This window comes from Scyliorhinus torazame, chromosome 28 (assembly GCF_047496885.1).
Source record: "Scyliorhinus torazame isolate Kashiwa2021f chromosome 28, sScyTor2.1, whole genome shotgun sequence".
NCBI lineage: Eukaryota > Metazoa > Chordata > Chondrichthyes > Carcharhiniformes > Scyliorhinidae > Scyliorhinus > Scyliorhinus torazame.
Genome location: NC_092734.1, coordinates 18,717,549 through 18,736,961, shown reverse-complemented (window position 1 = coordinate 18,736,961; position 19,413 = coordinate 18,717,549). Strand labels below are relative to the sequence as shown.

Below are 19,413 nucleotides of genomic sequence, written 5' to 3'. Positions count from 1 at the left end.
ATCTGGGCAGCAAGAAAAGAGGGCACAGATTCATAATTCTTAATGATAGTAATCAGGAGGCCTTTCAGCACTGGAGCTGTTACTAAGCAAGTTAAGACGTTTACATATGATACATAGAGGAAATCTCTTTAACCCCAACCCCACCATCTAACCCTGGGCGATGAAATAGAATTGGTTGCCAGGAAGGCGGATGAATTGGTCATACAGTAGACTCACTTAAAAACGGACACTGCAATGGAAAGATGATAGGATTGGCAATCTGGAAGGATACAGTATGATCAAAGGGGCTGCACTTATAATTGTGACTAATGGCCAGGTTATTTAATAGAAAGAACAAACTTGCATTTAAATAGAACTTTTCATAACCTGAGGACATCAAAAAGTACCTCACAACCAATGAACTATTTTTGAAGTCTAATCACTGCTGTAATATCGGAAACATAATGAACTGCTGCTGTTCTTTCTCACTATCCCATGTGACTGGCAAAGGAGGTTAGAATGTCAGTCAACAAACCACACACTATCAATCCACACACAAAAAAATTGATAAAACCTTTATCTGAAGTCACTTGAGTTGACAAACTCCTCACGCTAGGTTGGATGTTTAGCATGCATATCCATGTACAAATCAATAATGCAGGACTGTGACTTTAAACAAACTTAAGAATATTTTGGCGAGATATCAGCTGCCTGTTCTCCAGACAGCTTTCATGGCACAATCCCAGAATGCCATTGTGTAGGAAAATTGATTGGATACAACAGCTTTAAAAAAGCTACCATTTTAGAACTTTGGGAAGCATATGATAGATTTTAGATTCCATAAGAAAACAATTAAATTTAAATTTTTAGGGTAAAGTACACCAAGAGATACCAATATAAAACAGTGCAAACCATGATGGGGTTAACTTTCTGGTTTGGCTCAGAGCTGGCAATGTAGGATTGGAGTGAGTGAAATGGTTACCAATTTCTTATCATACGACAATGGGAGGACAGTCTCATTAATTTTGAGAGAATTCCCAGCATGAATTAGGCCTGGCTAAATCTCGTTGCCTCTACCTCACTTCCTTTAAACCTAGATCTTTGTCCAAGCTTTTGGCCTTCTGCCTTAATACCACCTCATATGACGTGGTGTGAACTTTTGTTTAATAATTATAATCTTTATTGTCAGAAGTAGGCTTACATTAACACTGCAATGACGTTATTGTGAAAATCCCCTAGTCATCAAATTATGGTGCCTGTTCGGGTACACAGAGGGAGAATTCGGAATGTCCAATTCACTTAACAAGGACGTCTTGTGGGAGGAAACCGAAGCACCCAGAGGAAACCCACTATATGAATGCAAGGAAGATGCTCATTGCAGGGGCAGGGTATTGGCTCAACAACAGCTCTAATTATTGATTAATGGTAGATGCGGCCAATTGGCCTTTATATAAACAGTACGAAGTCTTACAACACCAGGTTAAAGTCCAACAGGTTTGTTTCGATGTCACTAGCTTTCGGAGCGCTGCTCCTTCCTCAGGTGAATGCAGTCCTTTATATAAACAGACCAACTTCCAATTCCTCCTCAGATCCATCAAAAATTGCATCTTCTCAATTCTGCAAGTGAATTTTTTCAGAGAACACCGAGGCAAAAAATTAAGAAAAGAAAATAACACAAGAAAAGCAATACCGTGAGTATAAATGATAGGATTCAATTGCAGCTAGGAACAATGGCTTCTATCTGAAAGATCAAAGCCAAGGTACACAACACAGCCTCCTGGCATCTCCAGTTTTAAATTAGCCCACCACGTGTAATGTGTATTCTCAGTGAAACTTCGGGGGAAACATGCATTCACTTAATTTGAACAATAGTTCATGTAAGACCTTTGTGCATTAAATGTTATTTAGCTGGGCGATAGCAGGCAGAGGGAATTATGGAACAGAGTAAGGCCAACTCACCTGAAATCCATGTCTCCACTCGTTTCCTGTGCTTCTGATACCCTTACGCATTTTGGGATTGCAAGCATTAAATGTAATTCCCTATGCAATACACAGCCCTTGTAACACATGAAAAACTTAAGATGAGCATTTGTATAGCACCTTTGATTACGCTGAAAAATGTCACATTGGAACAATAAGGAATGCTGTTCTGATGTTGGGGTGTTACTAATTATCAGAGCAGGGTATATCCATTCATCCTGGGGAACATTCTCTGAAGGAGCAAAGGCTAAATGCAGTTTGCTCTTTTGTTCTTAACGGACTTTGCATTTTAGAATCACTTCATCATTCTCGAAGGCACTCTCATGACAAAAAACCTACACAACCAAATATGGGATTAAGCTGGGTCGAATGATTGGTTCAGAAAGATGAATTCTAGGAGGGAGGCATTGTAGTGGCTGTGTTTCACATAGCCCCAAGACACAGCTGCATTTTGTGACAAAAGAATTATTAGTAGAGACTACTTTTGAAAGTCAGCAATAACATGTAGTTAGAGAGCACTTTTAATGCTTATTAAATGTTTTCTTGGAGTGCAGTTATCACTGATAAGGCTAGCTTTTGTTGCCCATCCCTGATTGCCCTGGAAAAGGTGGTGGTGAGCCGTATTGCTGAATCGCTGCAGTCCATGTAGTGAAGGTACACTGATAGTATGGTTAGGAAAGGAGTTGCAGGATTTTGACCTGGCAACAGAGAAGCGCCCAACGGAGTACACCGGCATTTTCCTGAGAATGGTGACCGCTGCCACATTTTAAATGAGAAGGAAATGAGGCTGCGTGCCATATTTCAGCCAGAAGCGACAGCAATGCGCAGGTCACACGACCTACACGTACACTTGACGTCAAACATCCTCTATGTACTCCAAATCAGGGGGGAGAGCTTCTTCCATTTTCTAACTGCTGGCAAGCAAGGCAAAAAGACTATGAAGATGATTCATTTTCTTACAAGTAAGAGACGGCCACAAACACAAATAGGCGGTGTACCTCCTGGCCAGCACTTCATATCTGAATCTGCTGGAGAGAGCTGTACAGGAGAATCCACGGCAGGACAGAGCAGAGGCTCATTACTGCACTTCAGAGCCTCTGGTTAAAAGCCTACAAAGAAGAAACTTAACTCTGGAACAAAGCAGTATAAAGATGATTTCTTGAGGTATGGTTTTATCAATTATGCCAATGCAAATAAAGAGATAAAGCCATGTGTGCAGGAAGTATGAGAAGAGAAGTTTCAGGTTATGAAAGAGAAGTGATGGGTGAAAAATGCCTTTTGAGGTTGAGACCCCAGAGTCAGTTAATAACTTATAGCTGACTCCAAAGGTGCTGTACCTGATCTGTGGGAGCACATTAAATACAGGCCCAAAGCCCACGAGGTTGTCAACATTCTGGAATAGCATCTCCCAGGAGTATCCAGTGCTGAGCAATGAGCATTTTGTTGCTATTGCCCTTCATAACAACCTACATGTGCGAGGTTAGATTTTCCGTTCTCACAAAAATGACGACAGCACAAAGGAACTGGCTGATGTCTGCACCTGATGTGCGCATTGCCTTATTCTCCTGTGAACCTGATTGGATTGAGATCATGAGGACCAAAGGGGCTCCCCTTTCACATTAAAGGTAAGCGAATGTAGCGTGGGTCGCAAAGGTCGACCAACGTGGGTCGCGAAGGGCGGCCAGTTGGCAAAAGTGGGTCCCGGGGGAAAAGAGTTTGAAAAACACTGCTGTAGGAAATCCAAAACCTTTTTGTCTCGAGTTTGACCTAAACCCAGAAAGAGAGAAACCTCTCATGAAATTGGGAAGAACATGGAATTCACTGTCACTGAAGGCCATAAATGCAAAAACCATTGGAGATATTTAAAACAGAAGTAGATTTTTTCAATGGGAAATTAGGGCTATAAAGGATAGTCAGGAGAAAAGGCAGGGAATTTGAATTAAAAAGATGGAGTTGCCATGGCTATCAAAATATAAATGTAGGTTGAATGGATACTTCTGTTCTTGTACAAAGCAGATAGGATGCTAGGTTACATTGCCATTCAGGTGATTTCAAATGCCCTGATGAAGCTGTAACCTGCACCAGACACCACCCTTGGAGCACTGTAAACAGTTATGGTCACTGGGTTATTAGCCCTTAACTTCTGGCTAGCAGCGGGAAGCCATGGGCCGGCGATTTTAAAAGGGAAAAATGTGTACTTGCTTACGCTCTGATCATTCGGCAGCCTCCAGCGCCCCAGTCTACGTAGATTCTAGCTGGTGCATGAGGAATTCAGTTCCACCCCCTTATGACAATGCCAGCTTGGGAACGCCCATTGAGGGCAAGCATTTAAACAGCAGATCTGGGTGGGAGTTACCAACCATCCCACTGCGTAGTTTTCAGAGGTGGCCCGACAGCAGGATCTACCGGTCCCACTGTTGTCAACGGAATTTCCGTTGACTGCACCCCTCGTCACTGGGAAACCCGTGCGCCGGCATGGGACCGGAATTTCACGCTGGCTTGAACAGCCGGTAAATCCCGCCCTTGGATTCAAGATAACAGGAAACACATTTAGCAAGTATTTTAAAGGTATGTAGAAGTTTTTTAAGCAGTTTTTTGTTTGCTGTTTCTTTTACAAAGGCATTATTGTTATTTATGATTCTTTTAAAGTAATTTTTAATTTGATTTATTTACAGTGATTCCAAACTCACTTTATTCAGTAATACTTAAGTGGACAATCATACTAGTTAGCGAGCTATCACAGCATTCTATCCATTATAGTTCCTTTAATGGAATTAATAGCCTCATGACAAACCAAAGTTGAAAATATATATATAATCTTCCTTTTACTTTTATTTGCTGGACGGCACAGTAGCACAGTGGTTAGCACTGGTGCTTCACAGCGCCAGGGACCCGGGTTCGATTCCCGGCTTGGGTCACTGTGCGGCGTCTACACATTCTCACCGTGTCTGCGTGGGTTTCCTCTGGGTGCTTCGGTTTCCGCCCACAAGTCCCGAAAGACCTGCTTGAAATGGTGAAATGGACATTCTGAATTCTCCCTCAGTTTACCCAACAGGCACCAGAGTATGGCGACAGGGATTTTCACAGTAACCTCATTGCAGTGTTAATGTAAGCCTACTTTGTGACACTAATAAAAATTATTAGATTATTATTAACCATATTTATAAATGCTTAACAATAATAATATAAAATATTAACCTACCAAAAAAAGTCTCCTGCCTCTGCTAGACCAAAAAATTGCATGTAACCAGGTGTACAAATTCACCTGATATTGGGACAAGTGATCAAGTTAGTGCTGTCCCTGCAGTGTTCATTCAGCAGCTCCAGCGCATCGAGTTTCTAGTTTCCAGATTCTCTGCGGAGGGGATTGTCAAAGCTCAATAGTGTATCAGAAAAAAAGTGCTCTGAAGAGCGAGCTAGCATTGTAGGGCTGGGACACCTCGGAGGGAACCCGAGAAGCCTTTCAAGGTACATAACAACATAGAGGAAATGAAGCTGGAACAGAACTTTTTATACAGCTAAGCAGCAAGAAAAGAGAGCACAGATTCATAATTCTTAATGATAGTAATCAGGAGGCATTTCAGCACTGGAGCTGTTACCAAGCAAGTTAAGACGTTTACATATGGCGCACAGAGGAAATCTCTTTAACCCCAACCCCACCCTCTAACCCTGGGCGATGAAATAGAATTGGTTGCCAGGAAGGTGGTTGAATTGGTCATACAGTAGACTCACTTAAAAACGGACACTGCAATGGAAAGATGATAGGATTGGCAATCTGGAAGGATACAGTATGATCAAAGGGGCTGCACTTATATTTGTGCAAATGGCCAGGTTATTTAATGGAAAGAACAAACTTTCATGTAAATAGGACTTTTCATAACCTGAGGACATCAAGAAGTACCTCACAACCAATGAACTATTTTTGAAGTCTAGTCACTGCTGTAATATCGGAAACATAATGAACTGCTGCTGTTCTTTCTCACTATCCCATGTGACTGGCACAGGAGGTTAGAATGTCAGTCAACAAACCACACACTATCAATCCACACACAAAATTGATAAAACCTTTATCTGAAGTAACTCGAGTTGACAAATTCCTCGTGCTAGGCTGGATGTTTAGCATGCATATCCATGTAAAAATTAATAATGCAGGAATGTGACTTTAAACAAGCTTAAGAATAGTTTGGCGAGACATCAGCTGCCTGTTCTCCAGACAGCTTTTATGGCACAATTCCAGAATGCCATTGTGTTAGAAAATTGATTGGATACAACAGCTTTAAAAAAGCTACCATTTTAGAACTTTGGAAAGCGTATGATAGATTTTAGATTCCACAAGAAAACAATTAAATTTAAATTTTTAAGGTAAAGTACAACAAGAGATCCCAATATAAACAGTGCAAACCATGATGGTGTTAACTTTCTGGTTTGGCTCAGAGCTGGCAGGGTAGGATTGGAGTGAGTGAAATGGTTACCAATTTCTTATCATACGACAATGGGAGGACAGTCTCATTAATTTTGAGAGAATTCCCAGCATGAATTAGGCCTGGCTAAATCTCGTTGCCTCTACCTCACTTCCTTTAAACCTAGATCTTTGTCCAAGCTTTTGGCCTTCTGCCTTAATACCACCTCATATGACTTGGTGTGAACATTTGTTTAATAATAATAATCTTTATTGTCACAAGTAGGCTTACATTAACACGGCAATGAAGTTACTGTGAAAATCCCCTAGTCATCACATTATGGTGCCTGTTCGGGTACACGAGGGAGAATTCAGAATGTCCAATTCATTTAACAAGCACAACTTGTGGGAGGAAACCGAAGCACCCAGAGGAAACCCACTATATGAATGCAAGGAAAATGCTCATTGCAGGGGCAGGGTATTGGCTCAACAACAGCCCTAATTATTGATTAATGGTAGATGCGACCAATTGGCCTTTATATAAACAGACCAACTTCCAATTCCTCCTCAATCCATCCCTTTTCTCCTGAAAAGGCTAGGGAAAAAATTGCATCTTCTCAATTCTGCAAGTGAATTTTTTCAGAGAACACCGAGGCAAAAAATTAAGAAAAGAAAATAACACAAGAAAAGCAATACCGTGAGTATAAAGGATAGGATTCAATTGCAGCTAGGAACAATGGCTTCTATCTGAAAGATCAAAGCCAAGGTACACAACACAGCCTCCTGGCATCTCCAGTTTTAAATTAGCCCACCACGTGTAATGTGTATTCTGAGTGAAAATTTGGGGAAAACATGCATTCACTTAATTTGAACAATAGTTCATTTCACTTAATTTGAACAATAGTACATGTCAGACCTTTGTGCATTAAATGTTATTTAGCTGGGAGATAGCAGGCAGAGGGAATTGTGGAACAGAGTAAGGCCAACTCACCTGAAGCCCATGTCTCCACTCGTTTCCTGTGCTCCTGATACCCTTACGCATTTCGGGATTGCAAGCATTAACTGTAACTCCCTCAGCAATACAGAGCCCTTATAGCACATGAAAATAGAACATAGAACGATACAGCGCAGTACTGGCCCTTCGGCCCACGATGTTGCACCGACATGGGATGTCAAAAAACAAAAGCCATCTAACCTACACTGTGCCATTATCATCCATATGCTTATCCAATAAACTTTTAAATGCCCACAATGTTGGCGAGTTCACTACTATTGCAGGTAGGGCATTCCACGGCCTCACCACTCTTTGCGTAAAGAACCTACCTCTGACCTTTGTCCTATATCTATTACCCCTCAGCTTAAGGCTATGTCCCGTCGTGCTAGCCATTTCCATCCGCGGGAGAAGGCTCTCACTGTCCACCCTATCTAATCCTCTGATCATTTTGTATGCCTCTATTAAGTCTCCTCTTAACCTCTCTAACGAAAACAACCTCAAGTCCATCAGCCTTTCCCCATAAGATTTTCCCTCCATACCAGGCAACATCCTGGTAAATCTCCTCTGCACCCATTCCAAAGCTTCCACGTCCTTCCTATAATGAGGTGACCAGAACTGTACGCAATACTCCAAATGCGGTCGTACCAGAGTTTTGTACAGCTGCAACATGACCTCATGACTCCGGAAATCACTCCCTCTACCAATAAAGGCCAACTCACCATAGGCCTTCTTCACAACCCTATCAACCTGGGTGGCAACTTTCAGGGATCTATGTACATGGACACCGAGATCCCTCTGCTCATCCACACTTCCAAGAATTTTACCATTAGCCAAATATTCCGCATTCCTGTTATTCCTTCCAAAGTGAATCACCTGACACTTCTCTACATTAAACTCCATTTGCCACCTCTCAGCCCAGCTCTGCAGCTTATCTATGTCCCTCTGTAACCTGCAACATCCTTCCGCACTGTCGACAACACCACCGACTTTAGTGTCGTCTGCAAATTTACTCACCCACCCTTCTGCGCCCTCCTCTAGGTCATTTATAAAAATGACAAACAGCAACGGCCCCAGAACAGATCCTTGTGGTACGCCACTTGTACTGAACTCCATTCTGAACATTTCCCATCAACCACCACCCTCTGTCTTCTTTCAGCTAGCCAATTTCTGATCCACATCTCTAAATGAAATACTTAAAGCTGAGCATTTGTATAGCCCCTTTGATTACGCTTAAAATTGGCACAATAAGGAATGCTGTTCTGATGTTGGGGCGTTACTAATTATCAGTGATGTGGAGGTGCCGCCGTTGGACTGGGGTGAGCACAGTAAGAAGTTTTACAACACCAGGTTAAAGTCCAACAGTTTTGTTTCGATGTCACTAGCTTTCGGAGTGCTGCTCCTTCCTCAGGTGAATGAAGAGGTATGTTCCAGAAACATATATAGACAGATTCAAAGATGCCAGACAATGCTTGGAATGCGAGCATTAGCAGGTGATTAAATCTTTACAGATCCAGAGATGGGGTAACCCCAGGTTAAAGAGGTGTGAATTGTGTCAAGCCAGGACAGTTGGTAGGATTTTGCAGGCCAGGATGAATGTAATGCGACATGAATCCCAGGTCCCGGTTGAGGCCGCACTCATGTGGGAGGAACTTGGCTATAAGTTTCTGCTCGGCGATTCTGCGTTGGCCGCCTTGGAGAACGCTTACCCGGAGATCAGAGGCTGAATGCCCTTGACTGCTGAAGTGTTCCCCGACTGGAAGGGAACATTCCTGCATGGTGATTGTCGCACGATGTCCGTTCATTCGTTGTCGCAGCGTCTGCATGGTCTCGCCAATGTACCACGCTTCGGGACATCCTTTCCTGCAGCGTATGAGGTAGACAACGTTGGCCGAGTCGCACGAGTATGTACCGCGTACATCAGAGCAGGGTATATCCATTCATCCTAGGGAACATTCTCTGAAGGAGCAACGGCTAAATGCAGTTTGCTCTTTTGCTCTTAACGGACTTTGCATTGCCTGAGGCAGGCAATTAAAAACAGATCAAATTTACAGCAAGCAAAAATTGTGTTACCATGAATAATGTGTGTTTTAGAACTCCTTCATTTATTTAATCGCTTTAGTACCTTCAATCCCAATTGTCGGCAAATAATCTCCCAACTCCTGTTTAATGGCATGCCATTAATTTATCGCTCACTAAATTGCATGACAGTCTATTTTCCATAATGTTCTAGCCTGGCTCAAGGCTTGACTATTTTGTATTTTTTTATTATTCATCCATGGGACGTTGGTGCCGGCGGCTAAGTTAGCATTTATTGCCCATTCCTAATTGCCCTTGAGAAGGTGATGGTGAGCTGACGTCTTGAACCCCAGCAGTCCATGTGGTGTAGGTGCACCCACAGTGCTGTTAGGTGTAGAGTTCCAGGACCCAGTGACCATGAAGGAATGGTGTCATATTTCCAAGTCAGGATGGTGAGTGGCTTGGAATAAAACTTGCAAGTGATGGTGTTCCTCTGCATCTGTTGCCCTTGTCTTTCTAGATGGTAGCAGTTGTGGGTTTTGCAGGTGCTGTCTAAGGAGTCTCGCTGAGTTTCTGCAGAGCTTCTTGCAGATGGTGCACACTGTTCCTACTATATGTCGATGGTAGAAGGAGTGAATGTTTGAGGAGGGAGTGTCAATCAAGCAGGCTGCTTCATCCTGGATAGTGTCAAGCTTCTTGTTTTGTTGGAGCTGAACTCATGTTGGCAAATGGAAAGAATTCTGTCACATTCCTTACTTGTGCCTTGTAGATGGTGGACAGTATTTGGGGAGTCAGCAGGTAGGTTACTCGCCGCAGGTTTCTGAGCCTCTGACATGCTCTTGTAGCCACAGTATTTATGGCTAGTCCAGTTCAAGTTCTGGTCAATGGTAACCCCCCAGATGTTGATATTGGGGGAATTCAATGATGGGACTGCCTTTGAATTGTCAGGAGGAGGTGGTTAGATTCTCTCTTGTTTTAGATGGTCATTGCCTGATATTTGTATGGCGTGAATGTTACTGCCACTTGTCAGCCCAAGACTGCATATAGTCCAGATCTTGTTGGAGGTGGCAGAATTGCAGAGCTTAGATCTGATCGGTTGTTTGTGGAATTGCTTAGCTCTGCCTATTGCTTGCTGCTTACGCTGTGTGGTCTTGTGTTATAGCTTCGCCAGGTTGAAGCCCCACTTTTTGGTTTTAGTCTCGTTAGTATACACTTTAATTTTTCATTTCAATTTCCAGAATCATAGATGTCAGTTTTCTGAACGCTGTCCAATACATCTAGGTCACGGAGTCTTTACAGCTGTCAGAATACATTTGTTTTCAGTCATGCAAAGGAATCACGAAAGTGACTTTTCCCTAATCCAGATTATAAATGTAATTCAGTGCAAACAAATAAAAGCAGAGGATTGTACAGGAGCCCAATATCGACATTCCTTAATTTTTGGTCATCTTAGAATTGATCATCATCTATCGCTTTAGTTCAGAATTGCATTATTCTATTATGATGGTACACAGCGCCAGTGGGAGGCCAGTCAGATGTGGAAACAGCCCTGTAACTGCCTCACGCTATCACCTGGTCTGTGCTTGGAAAAATGGAAATTGGAGCGGGGTGGGGAGGAGGCAAAGTTTTGATGAAGGATTTGCTTATAAGTATCCAACAATGAATCAATCATCATTACTTTTGCGCGCTTCCTAGAAGCTGGCACAATTTTCAGAGACTGAGGAAGAATCTTGTTCGGGGAATTGTTCAAAGCAGAAGAGAACAAAGGAAATCATTCTTAACTGTATTTGGGGGTTTTCATGCTCCACTCTCTGCCTTCCCCTGAACAAAATGTATGTTGAAACAAACATGTGACGGCTGATCACATGCAGCACTTGAGTGGACACAAAGCATGTTGGGAATAGATGCGAATGTTGCATATAGGATATATTACAAAATACTGAAGCTCAATGAGCTTGCAAGCATACGCGAGAAAAAACATGGCAATCTTGATTCCTGCCCCCACACCTTGCCTTCTGGTTAATGGTGTGAAATTTGGGTAGAATTTCCACCTGGGGTGCAATTGGCGATTCTGATGCAACGTGTGTCTGTTTTGAAAAGTGTTCTTTTCCTCTCCGGTTTCCAATCAAACTTATTTGCATTTCGCCAAATGCAAGATCTGCCATCGTCCAGTGAAGTCAGGCAGTGTATGAAAACATTTTTTTTGCAATTTGCTTTCGAAGATATTTCTTGATATATTTAAGAGTGACAACTTTATTGATACCGCGGAGAATGGGATAGTTAAACAGAAAAGTGTTCTAACTCAATCCACCATCTGAGTAATCAAATTTTATATGAATGAAAGTTTCCAGGGTTTTATGGCTCTGAAATATACGTCACTGGAAATGTTGGGGGAGAGGGGGTCGTAAAAGTGCATGTGTTAGAGTGAATCACTGATGTCATTATACGGAGATCGTGTTTTACTAGTGGTGGACAGCAATCCACCTTTTGAAATAAGCAGTTTATAGCTAGTCAACATTGTTAAGGATCCAATCGACTGCAGTTTTACAAGTTTCATGAGGAGTGCATGGGGTATACAGGGACATCAGTGCCTTGGCAGGGTCGCAATGGCAGCTGAGGTCACAGCTGCAATCAAGCATCTGTATGATTGCCTTCTTAGGAAGTCTGATACAGCATGACCACTGTTTAATATTGAGGAGAAGAACTGGAAAAGACAGTGATCTGGGATTGGGACCCCATTGTGCCAGTAAGCTCCTGGCAGGAGATCAGTTCAAAGGGCCTTGAGATGGGAGGGAGGTGGGCAGTAATGCGCCTGGCAAGATGGCCCTTCAGAACAACCAAATGCCGTGGGCATAGTCCTTTTAGGAGACGGGTCTTCCAGCGAGGAGGAGAACCTTAAGAGGAAGGGAGTTCTGGGGAAGGTGGGACCTGTACAAGCAGGACGGGTTGCATCTGAACCAGAGGGGCACCAATATCCTGGGAGGGAGGTTTTCTAGTACTCTTCGGGAGGGTTTAAACTAATTTGGCAGGGGAATGGGAACCGGATTTGTAGTCCAGCAACTAAGGTAGCCGATATTCAGGACGCCAAAGCGTGTAATGAGGCAGTGGGGAAGGGAACACTGACAAAGGAGAGTACTTGCAGGCACAGAGATGGGTTGAAGTGTGTATACTTCAATGCAAGAAGCATCAGGAATAAGGTGGGTGAACTTAAGGCATGGATCGGTACTTGGGACTACGATGTGGTGGCCATCACAGAAACTTGGATAGAAGAGGGGCAGAAATGGTTGTTGGAGGTCCCTGGTTATAGATGTTTCAATAAGATTAGGGAGGGTGGTAAAAGAGGTGGGGGTGGCATTGTTAATTAGAGGTAGTATAACAGCTGCTAACAGCTGCAGAAAGGCAGTTCGAGGAGTATCACCCTACTGAGGTAGTATGGGTTGAAGTCAGAAATAGGAAAGGAGCACTTGTTAGGAGTTTTCTATAGGCCCCCCAATAGTAGCAGAGATGTGGAGGAACTGATTGGGAAACAGATTTTGGAAAGATGCAGAAGTCACAGGGTAGTAGTCATGCGTGACTTTAACTTCCCAAATATTGAGTGGAAACTCTTTAGATCAAATAGCTTGGATGGGGTGGTGTTTGTGCAGTGTGTCCAGGAAGCTTTTCTAACCAGTATGTAGATTGTCCGACCAGAGGAGGGGCAATATTGGATTTAGTACTTGGTAATGAACCAGGGCAAGTGATAGATTTGTTAGTGGGGGAGCATTTTGGAGATAGTGACCACAATTCTGTGACTTTCACTTTAGTAATGGAGAGGGATAGGTGCGTGCAACAGGGCAAGGTTTACAATTGGGGGAAGGGTAAATACGATGTTGTCAGACAAGAATTGAAGTGCATAAGTTGGGAACATAGGCTGTCAGGGAAGGACACAAGTGAAATGTGGAACTTGTTCAAGGAACAGGTACTACGTGTCCTTGATATGTATGTCCCTGTCAGGCAGGGAAGAGATGGTCGAGTGAGTGAACCATGGTTGACAAGAGAGGTTAATGTCTAGTTAAGAGGAAAAAGGAGACTTATGTAAGGCTGAGGAAACAAGGTTCAGACAGGGCATTGGAGGGATACAAGATAGCCAGGAGGGAACTGAAGAAAGGGATTAGGAGAGCTAAGAGAGGGCATGAACAATCTTTGGCGGGTAGGATCAAGGAAAACCCCAAGGCCTTTTACACATATGTGAGAAATATGAGAATGACTAGAGCGAGGGTAGGTCCGATCAAGGACAGTAGCGGGAGTTTGTGTATTGAGTCTGAAGAGATAGGAGAGGTCTTGAACGAGTACTTTTCTTCTGTATTTACAAATGAGAGGGGCGATATTGTTGGAGAGGACAGTGTGAAACAGATTGGTAAGCTCGAGGAAATACTTGTTAGGAAGGAAGATGTGTTGGGCATTTTGAAAAACTTGAGGATAGACAAGTCCCCCGGGCCTGACGGGATATATCCAAGGATTCTATGGGAAGCAAGAGATGAAATTGCAGAGCCGTTGGCAATGATCTTTTCGTCCTCACTGTCAACAGGGGTTGTACCAGGGGATTGGAGAGTGGCGAATGACGTGCCCCTGTTCAAAAAAGGGACTAGGGATAACCCTGGGAATTACAGGCCAGTTAGTCTTACTTCGGTGGTAGGCAAAGTAATGGAAAGGATACTGAAGGATAGGATTTCTGAGCATCTGGAAAGACACTGCTTGATTAGGGATAGTCAGCACGGATTTGTGAAGGGTAGGTCTTGCCTTACAAGTCTTATTGAATTCTTTGAGGAGGTGACCAAGCATGTGGATGAAGGTAAAGCAGTGGATGTAGTGTACATGGATTTTAGTAAGGCATTTGATAAGGTTCCCCATGGTAGACTTCTGCAGAAAATAAGGAGGCATGGGATAGTGGGAAATTTGGCCAGTTGGATAACGAACTGGCTAACCGATAGAAGTCAGAGAGTGGTGGTGGATGGCAAATATTCAGCCTGGATCCCAGTTACCAGTGGCGTACCGCAGGGATTAGTTCTGGGTCCTCTGCTGTTTGTGATTTTCATTAATGACTTGGATGAGGGAGTTGAAGGGTGGGTCAGTAAACTTGCAGACGATACGAAGATTGGTGGAGTTGTGGATAGTAAGGAGGGCTGTTGTCGGCTGCAAAGAGACATAGATAGGATGCAGAGCTGGGCTGAGAAGTGGCAGATGGAGTTTAACCCTGAAAAGTGTGAGGTTGTCCATTTTGGAAGGACAAATATGAATGCGGAATACAGGGTTAACGGTAGGGTTCTTGGCAATGTGGAGGAGCAGAAAGATCTTGGGGTCTATGTTCATACATCTTTGAAAGTTGCCACTCAAGTGGATAGAGCTGTGAAGAAGGCCTATGGTGTGCTCGTGTTCATTAACAGAGGGATTGAATTTAAGAGCCGTGAGGTGATGATGCAGCTGTACAAAACTTTGGTAAGGCCACATTTGGAGTACTGTGTACAGTTCTGGTCGCCTCATTTTAGGAAGGATGTGGAAGCTTTGGAAAAGGTGCAAAGGAGATTTACCAGGATGTTGCCTGGAATGGAGAGTAGGTCTTACGAGGAAAGGTTGAGGGTGCTAGGCCTTTTCTCATTAGAACGGAGAAGGATGAGGGGCGACTTGATGGAGGTTTATAAGATGATATGGGGAATAGATAGAGTAGACAGTCAGAGACTTTTTCCCCGGGTGGAACAAACCATTACAAGGGGACATAAATTTAAGGTGAAAGGTGGAAGATATAGGAGGGATATCAGAGGTAGGTTCTTTACCCAGAGAGTAGTGGGGGCATGGAATGCACTGCTTGTGGAAGTCGTTGAGTCGGAAACATTAGGGACCTTCAAGCAGCTATTGGATAGGTACATGGATTAAGGTAAAATGATATAGTGTAGATTTATTTATTCTTAAGGGCAGCACGGTAGCATTGTGGATAGCACAATTGCTTCACAGCTCCAGGGTCCCAGGTTCGATTCCGGCTTGGATCACTGTCTGTGCGCAGTCTGCACATCCTCCCCGTGTCTGCGTGGGTTTCCTCCGGGTGCTCCGGTTTCCTCCCACAGTCCAAAGATGTGCAGGTTAGGTGGATTGGCCATGATAAATTGCCCTTAGTGTCCAAAATTGCCCTTGGTGTTGGGTGGAGGTGTTGAGTTTGGGTAGGGTGCTCTTTTCAAGAGCCGGTGCAGACTCAAAGGGCCGAATGGCCTCCTTCTGCACTGTAAATTCAATGATAATCTATGATTAATCTAGGACAAAGGTTCGGCACAACATCGTGGGCCGAAGCGCCTGTTCTGTGCTGTATTTTCCATGTTCTATGTTTGTATTTTCTATGGAGTTGCGGACATGTGGATTGGTAGAGCAGCAACCATCTGCCCACCTGCAGATTCAACCTCAGGATGGGGCAGCAGCAGAGGGCTGAAAAGGAAACCGCAAACAGCTGCCAGCACAGCGGACAGATGCTACCTTGTAGCAAGTATGACAGTCAACGGATCAGCTATCCGAAAGTAATTGGGGAGAATTTCCAGGATTTTGAGTGACTTGGAGGGGAACTACCAGGTGGTGGTGTTCCCATCTATCTGCTGCCCATGTCCTCCTAGATGGTAGTGGTCGTGGGTTTGGAAAATGCTGCCCGAGGAGCCTTGATAAGTTCCTGCAGTGCATCCTGTGAATGGTACACAGTGCTGGAACTGTGCGTCAGTGGTGGAGGGAATAAATGTTTGTGAAAGGGATACCAATCAAGCAAACTGTTTTGCCCTGGATTGTGTCAAACTTCTTGAACGTTGTTGGAGCTGCACTCATTCAGGCAAGTGGGGAGAATATTCAATCACACTCCTGACGTGCCTTGGAGATGGTGGACAGGCTTTGTGGAGTCAGAAGGTGAGTTCCTTCCTACAGGATCCCAAGCCACTGGCCTGCTCTTGTAGCGACAGCATTTATATGGCTGGTTCAGTTACTTTTCTGGTCAACGGTAGCTCCCAGGATGTTGATAGTGGAGAATTCAGTGATGGTAATGCCATTGAATGTTAGGGGTCGATAGTTACATTCTCTTTTCAGTTTTTCTAGGGCTCCTTGATGCCACACTTGATCAATCGCCAACATTGAGGGCATTTAAAAGTTTATTGGATAAGCATATGGATGATAATGGCATAGTGTAGGTTAGATGGCTTTTGTTTCGGTGCAACATCGTGGGCCGAAGGGCCTGTACTGCGCTGTATCGTTCTATGTTCTAAATGCTGGCATGATGTGAAGGCAGTCACTCTCACCTCGCCTCCGAATTCAGCTCTTTTGTCTATGTTGAACCGAGGCTGTAATGAGATCAGGAGCTGAGTGACTCTGGCGGAACTCAAATGGTGTGTAATTGATGTTAGGTGAATTGGACATTCTGAATTCTCCCTCTGTGTACCCGAACAGGCGACAAAGTGTGGCGACTTGGGGATTTCCACGGTAACTTCATTGCAGTGTTAATGTAAACCTACTTGTGACAATAATAAAGATTATTATTATTATTGTTCAGCAAGTTCTGCTTGATAACACTTGATGACTCGACCTATCACTTTACTGATACTCTAGTGCAGACTAATGGTGTGGTAATAGACGGGGTTGGATTTGTTCTGCTTTTTGTGTACAGGAGAACTGGACAATTTTCAATATTGCTGAGTAGATAGCCATGTTGTAGCTGTACTAGAATATCTTGGCTAAGGGCATTGCATGTTCTGGAACATAGCCTTCGGTACAATTGCTATTTTCAGGACCCATAGATTTTGCAGTGTCCAGTCATTCAGCCATTTCTTGATATCATATGAAGTCATAACTGAACTGTAGGGTCTGTAGCCACGTAACATGGCTGCGTTCTGATTAATCTGGCCAAAACCCAGTTTGAAATGGCTAACCCGAAAGACTGCTGGGAAAAGCAGCTAACAAGACACAAGCAGGCAGCTGCAGACAGTATTGCATATTCGGCTCTGGGGAAGTTAGCCCAGATCGATACTCAGGGCTATCAACAGCCCATCAACCCAAGTATTTGCAGTTACATTCAGGACTGTTTGCAGCCCATCTATCCAGGCATCTGCAGTTAAATCGGCTATCCTCGGGAACAATTGCAACATATTAGCAATTGAATACTGGGCCAGACCTGTCGGCGCCTGCAGTGGCTGAAACAAAGACAGGTGAACGACCACCCCCCAATCGAGGAATCGCCTCACCATTGGACACATCGACCCCAGGGATTGGGGACAAATCCAATCACTTGGGATTCAGGGTCAAGGCCGCCCCAGGAGGCGGGAAGCCCCTGGGCCCTATAAAAGTGAGGGGCCAAGTTCAGATCTCTCTCTCCTCTTCGCCTGCTCGAGACCTTCGCAAGAACAGCAACGGGCAACAGTAAGTTTGAATCCAGCGATCGCTATCCGGTAGAGACACCTAGCCACCGACCTGTAGCAGCCTTTTGAATCCCGCGAGCCAGATCTGATTGGACAAGCCATTCGTTTCCCTGACCTGGTGGGCTCTTCTGAAGTTAAGTATTGGCCAGTAGTGATAGGTTTATTATATAGATAGTAGTATTAGTGTATTAATATTGCTTGTTGTATATAATAAATGACCGTTGTTTTAATCCTTACTAAGCGGTGTGCTGTATTATTAACCATAACCTGAATTTGAACCACGTGGCGGTATCATAAAGATACCTGGCGACTCATGAGCAAAGGCGACGTAATCAGAGCAAATAGACTAAGGTTAAAAAGAGCAACAGGTCACCTGGAATTTTTCGCCTGCCATGCCCACAAATGCTTTTTCTCAGGAGTTCTTCAGAGCCTGATGTACTGAAGGGCACCAGGTTACTTGCTGGGCTGAAGGTGCAGCAAAGGTGGTCTGATGCAATGCTGGCGGTCTTGTAAACACCCAACTGTATCAACTGACGATATGGCTGCTGCCTCACTCTCTGCCTCTGGCTGGTGAATGATCAGCCATCCAACCTGCTCACCATTAATAGGCTAATTGAAGCAAAATTGCTCCGGAAACTAGACAAGTTTTGCTTCTGATCTACCTTCTTCTCCTGCTGAGCAGCTCAAAACCCTGGCGAATTACTTTTTAAAAAAAAAAGTCCAAAACTATTTTAAAATTATTTTTGTGGTGCAGTAATCAGTTCCTCAGAAAATTAAAAAATAATAAATTCAAAACGTTTCAAAACATCCCTACTAACATCTCTAGTTATGGCCTTGCACCCAAGGCCTGCTTAATTTTTCGAGTGTCTTCGAAGGCCAGCAAGCAAGAGTATTCAATAGAAACTCCCAATGGTGATTAATTCACATGTTTTGTGAGCTCCTAATGCAGTGGTTTTTTTAAAAACCTGTGCGAAAGACCACAGAAATTCATGTTGCACCAACAGCAGTCGCACTTAAAATTCCATAATCTTTTGAACTGCTTACTCTGATATCAGGGGAATGGCGCTGAACAAACCAGTGCATTCAAGCAGAAACTCCAGGACATGAAGTTTTTAAAGAGGGTAGCATGATATCTATTTATTAAAGGAGATGGGTCATTATCGAACTCTCATTCTGAGTGAAGTAACGTTTCTTTGGTGTTTCATTGATCTGTTTTTAATCCATTTGCACAGTAGTGCAGTTAGTTTTTTTTCGTATGGTACAGACCTCGCCACCAGATCCTTCCCTTGTGTCTTTATACTTGATTAGTTTCACTGAACACAGTCTCCCACAGCCTGACTCATCCCTATTTCTTTGCAGTTAAGCATCAGAGTTTTGCTGATCAACCATTTCAGCATTGCTGATTTGTGCAATGCTGGGGGCACATGAAGGAAAATTCCCACAACTACATATCACGATGTGAAGTGCTTCATATTTTATTTTGCTTTATGTCTTTTTCAGCCCATCTATCTCATTTTTCAGTACCATACAATATTTTCAATGTCGAAGACTAGTGTAGAATTACAGGGGCCTGATATTTACAGGAAGGCAGCAGTGTCAGAGCAGGGAAACCCGGAAATACTGGGAAGGATGAA

At 43.6% G+C, this 19,413-nt stretch overlaps 1 protein-coding gene across 2 annotated transcripts in view; it reads left to right on the top strand.

Moving 5' to 3' along the window:
* LOC140403563 (very long chain fatty acid elongase 6-like) overlaps positions 1-19,413 on the top strand; it is a 117,675-nt gene that overhangs the window by 56,065 nt on the left and 42,197 nt on the right. Inside the window, exon 1 of one of the 2 annotated variants that reach the window (XM_072491580.1) lies at positions 6,967-7,055. The exons of the other annotated variant lie outside the window; for it this stretch is intronic. The gene's annotated coding sequence lies outside the window, so the exon portion shown is untranslated. Of the gene's footprint in view, positions 1-6,966; positions 7,056-19,413 lie in introns of those variants that run through there. 2 annotated transcript variants of the gene reach the window in all.